Below are 5335 nucleotides of genomic sequence, written 5' to 3' on the forward strand. Positions count from 1 at the left end.
AAACACACAGGGTCTGGGTGTCCAGGCAGAGCCCCCACCACAAGTATCATCTTGGACCAGGGTGATGTCAACAGTCCCCGAACAGATGCAACACACAGCACCAGAAATTAATCATAGTTGTTGACATTTTAATAAACAGCTGCTTTGGAACATGCCTGAGAACAAACATGAACCAGGACCAAATCTTCTGAAAGGAGAGCAGAGGTGGCTTGCTTAAAGAAAGCAAAAAAGTAATTTTTAATCCTATTCCTCCCGATTAAAGGATGAGCCCCACAGGACATTTCATGAGATTGGACCCACAGAACATACAAATCGGTGGCCCGTGTCCTGTGCCTGGGGGCCTGTACCTATGGTGGCTTGACTCATCACATGACTGGCAGCATCTCACTTGGCTAGAACTTGAGTTCTTTGCATGGGAAATGTTCGCGTGCTCCCCGTCCTGTCCCGTGAGCACCAGCAAGTGTCTTTTGAGAGCTAAACATGGCTACACCTGAGTAGATCAGGAGGGTCCCGGGTCAGAAACCATCTTCTTATCATTTAATCACATTCCCAAAGAAGAATCTCCCTGGGTAGAATCGAGAGACTTCAGATAGTTCTGCATTTCAGGAAGTGTGGAATCCAAGATGGTAGTTCCAGTCCTCCTCCAAGCTTCCACAGAGGCAGAAGACAACAGATAGTCCACTGCGAAGATGGAGACAGGAACCCAATTCCATTGGGCTTCCTTGTGTTACGGGGGAAGCAGATGATTGCAGAGCCCACATCCTCTCTACCAGCTGTCTCCAGTAGCAATCTCTCTCCCTGTCGATGGTTCATTGATCATGCTATGCTCCTTGTAGACAGTAAGTGCAAAGAAAATGTTTACTCGGGTCGAGACACTGTCAGAGAAGAATTCCCTGACCAGTCCAGGTACTGCGCACCACACCATAGACTCTGCCTACCAGGGGTCAGGAGTCCTATACGCATAGAGTAAGGGGATGGGGGTCAGATATCAGGCAGAGGACCCTAGGGAGCAATTTTCTTGCTATGAGCACAGGTAAGAGATTAGCCTTTGATCCATGTTGCCAAGAAGCTTAAAGGCAGGAGATACAGAAGTTAATGCCATGCCAAATACTCTTTGTTGCTTAGTGACCTGGGATGGGGTTGGGGGAAGGTTCTGTCCTTAACACCAAGAAGGCTCTGCTGATGCTCTAGGTATCATGGGCCTCAGTGTGCACTAATAGGGCCTAGCTTCACCCTGCAAAGTCAAGATGCAGCTCACACTTTCCCTTTAAGGTTAAGCGGGCTTGGTCTTTAAGTTGGTTCATCTCACAGCAGAAGGCCAGGTCTGTCTGCTACAGCTTTAAACATCTCCAGCCTTGGGCTACAGTTGACCCCTGAGGAGCTCTGGAGCAGACTACCTCATGCCAGATCCCCCACAATGTTGGCACCTCCTCCAAAAGATGAGGTGAATGGGGACAGCTGCACCCTCTGGATGAATGTGCAGTCAGCCTGCCATAGGAAGGCATGGTGGACTCACTGTAGCAACTCCATATGGAAGCACGCCTGCTTTCCATGGGAGCTTTCTACACACCAGCCTTCTGTCCTGCACATAAAAATGAGATGACCCCTGGAGAAAAGAACACCCACACCTTTTAATCAACTCGCAGGTGGGTTTTTAAATTATAATATTAGTAGGCTGGATTCTAGATTGAAGAGGCCAACCCGGAAAATGTCATCCAGCGTTTCTCAGAGGCTAAAACACTGACATTTCCAAAAGACAATGCAAAATGGGAAATCCTGAGACAGGGTTTAAAATAATTCTAGACCCTGGAGAGACAGTTCCATGGAGAAAGCACTTGTTGCAGAGGGATGAGGACCATGATTTGGACTCCAGATACCTACACTGAGAGCCGGGCAGGCATGGAGTGTTGCCTGTAATCCCAGGACTCAGAAGGCAGAGGGAAGATATCCCCAGGGCAAGTTGGCTAGCTAGACTAGAAAGGCTGTCTCAGTAAATAGAGTTAAAAGCCAACTAACCTCTGACCCCCGCCACACACCTTTCCATGTGCACATGTATGCATATATATGTGAACCTACACACATGCATACACACAGAGACACACAAGCCCACCACACACAAACACATGAAAAATAACAGTGAAACCCAGGTGTTGGACCCATGGAGCCAGGTGTTGGGACATAAATTAACCATTGCTTGGTTATTCTAGAATCTTGTCATAAAGCTAGGGCTTTCACTGGCATTATTTATGTTTTTGCATGTGTTAGAAATGCTTGATAATTTCTTATTCAAAATGAACATCTTGTCTTTGGCTGTTTTGTGTTTGTGAAAGCGTTGAAGAACAATTATATGAACTGTTACTGAGATGGGGACAGTAAAGAGGAATCCTCAATCATCACTGAGATGGTGGCCCAAGTAGCAGGAGATGGACACTGAGCAGAGCTCTAGGATGCTAACCTGTGGGCTAGTGTGCTCCACACAGTGAGTAGCTTTCTCCCTCCGCACAGTGATCTGCCACAGATGTATGTAACCTCCAGGACTTAGGAAGCCAAACCTGACATCCTTCAACATCATGATTCAGGGCCTAGTCTAAGAATTCCTCATCCAAGGAGTGTTACAGTTTTTGGTGAGGTTAATGGTTTCATTTCTGAACAACAGATGTCATAGTTACTGTTTTATTGTTGTGATAAGACATGACCAAGACAACTTCTAAAAGAAAGTATTTGAGGGCTCATTGATGTGTTTATAAAACGATAAAGAGACAGGGAATATGTTCTATAGAGGTGTAGTCAGGTATGGGGCAAAGGGGGGTGTCTCGGTGGGCTCATGCTAAGGCATCCCTTCCCCCCTGAGGGATCAGTCAAAGGATGGTATAGTATAGGATAGAGTTTATTCAGGGCATGAGGAGGAGGGTTAAGAGGGTAGTAGAGGCAGAGAAAGGCTGAGAGAGGGGAAAGGAGAGGGAGAGGGGAGGGGAATGGGGGAAGAAGGGAAGAGGAAGGGGGAGAGAGGAGAAGAAGAAGAAGAGGAGGAGGAGGAGGAGAAAAGGAGGTTGGCTATGAGCATCATCATCCCCATCGCGCATGCCCATCATCATCCCCAACGCGCATGCCCATCATCATCCCCATCGCGCATGTTCATCATCATCCCCATCGTGCATGCTCATCATCATCCCCATTGCGCATGCCCAGAGGCTGCTCTCCTAGAATCTCTGGGTTCTGTCAACTTGCCAATTAATAGGAATCATCACAGCGATCGGTCAGGGGTCCCTTTTAGTTCTGACTTGGATAAATAGTTCTACTCAGCTAGGGTTCTGCCCCTTCATTTACTACAAAATGTTTACTGAGTATTTTTTAATTATTTCTTTATTTTTTAGTATTATAATCATACAACTACATCATTCCTTTCCCCTCCCCTTCCTTTCCTCCATCCAAATGCTCAAATGTACCTCTCCTTGCTGTCTTTCAAATGTATGGACTCTTTTCAGGGATGACCATTTGGTATTGGACAGACAATTGACATGCTTTTTCCTGGGGAAGACCATTTTTCTGGTCTCAGTATTCCTCCGTGGCTCATAGTTCTTTTGGTAGACACCAGGAAGTCTCAGCACACATGTCTGCCTAAACATGAACTGAACAAGAACAATAGGCACACAAGACATTTGTGTTTGTTTTGCTTTGCCTTGGCTTTATTGTGTTTTATAAGGCTAGACACACTTTAATAGGAAGATCTTGGGTCTAAGTTTAAACACCAGCCTTGAACTTTATTACAGCCTCCTGAGCAAAAGGAGAAGAGGCAGAAACTTGGTAGAGTTGTAAGCAGGTTGGAGACCTGTGATTGGTGGTCTCATTGAGAGTGTCACGTGGCAGTGGAGCTTGGGGAGGAAGCTTTTTGCAGTGTAGACAGTGGGGGAAGGTTTGGTGGACACAGAAGGAGCTAAGGAGCTGGTGTTGGTGTGTTGGAAACACAGCCAGGAGGCCAATGGGGAGAAGGGTCCAGAAAAGGGAGAGGGTAAGGGATGGGGTGGGAACTCGGGGCAGGGTGGGGCTCCATTGCCACTGAGAAGTCTCAGGCTTCCATTCTGCAGTGGGGACAGAGTGAGCTTGGGCTAGAGGACAATTGTGTACGGACCAGTCCTCAAGCCACTGCTGGGAGCAGACGCTGAGCCTGTCCCCACTCTGGAGCCCCACCTAATCCCTGACAGTATAGTTATTCTTTCGAGGAATTATGCTAATTTACAGTGCCACCATTAATTCACGATTACAACTCACGCTGGCCCCAGTACTGCCAACACTACAGTTTTTTTTGTTTTTGTTTTGTTTTGTTTTTGGAGACAGATTTATTAGGTTTATTGGGACGGGTACTGGAAAAATCACTGCCGATCATACATCTCCGGGAAGATCGTTATACTTTCTGAGTAATGAAGCTGGTTCCGATGAGATGCCTCCTCCCACCTCTGACGTATGCGTTTCCTGTGTTGCATGTTTCCATGGATAAGTGTGGAAGGAGAGGGTTCAGGCTCAGAAGATTCATCACCAGGGCACCCTGGGTCTCAGGTTGCAGTGGGGATGGAATTTGGGATCTACAGGCATCTCCAAGTGGTCCAGGGGCTGTGGGTGGAGGCGGCTTGTACACATCACGGTTTTTGCTGTTGATGACTTCTGAACCCTCTCCATCCTCAGGCAGAGGAACAGTGGTGAGCTGGGTGAGCACTCGTCCTCTTGCTGTGCGGCTGTTGCACATCCATCCAGGTGCAGCAGATGGCGTACAATGGTGTGTTCTCACTGAACTGGGCCAAGTCCACACGCTGGTCAAACAGCTTGATCACATACATATTGAATCTCTGCGGACCCCACTCAGCGAGCCCGTCATCCATCTCCCTCCTCTTCCTCCGCTGGTGGGGGAAGAGGGAAGATGGCCTTTTGCCAGTGGCAGCAATGGAACAATTCTTGTTGTGCGTCTCTGAGGGGGTTTCCCAGCTTCTTCATGCAGGCGTCCCCTGTCCATGTGACTCTTTTCCAGCAGACACTGAAGAAAGGCATCCAGCTGGTTCAGGGCTTTAGCCATCCATCTCCATCTCTGATTTCCCAACTTTCACCTTTACCGGGATACGATTTGAGTCCAGATCTAATGAGCTAGATTAAAAAAATCTTGGAGGAGGTGGGGTTCAAAAACAAGATGGAAGGCAGGCAGGAAAAGGTCAAAGGTAAGTCTAGGTCCCACTGGTCCTCTGGCCTGAGCACTGTCCAGCCACAACTGCCTTGTCCACCACTTCCCAACACTACAGTTTTTAAACATGTTAACTCTGTACATTTTTATACACTGTTATTCTAATAT

General features: G+C 47.5%; 1 pseudogene across 1 annotated transcript; it reads right to left on the reverse strand.

Annotated features, from left to right (window-relative positions):
* Positions 1 to 4370: 4370 nt before the first annotated feature.
* On the reverse strand, positions 4371 to 5099 carry LOC308427618 (protein lin-37 homolog; annotated as a pseudogene). Its single transcript has one exon. The product of its transcript is annotated as a protein lin-37 homolog (transcript).
* Between the last annotated feature and the right edge of the window lie 236 nt (positions 5100 to 5335).

Source organism: Micromys minutus (assembly GCF_963924665.1).
Source record: "Micromys minutus genome assembly, chromosome: 11".
NCBI lineage: Eukaryota > Metazoa > Chordata > Mammalia > Rodentia > Muridae > Micromys > Micromys minutus.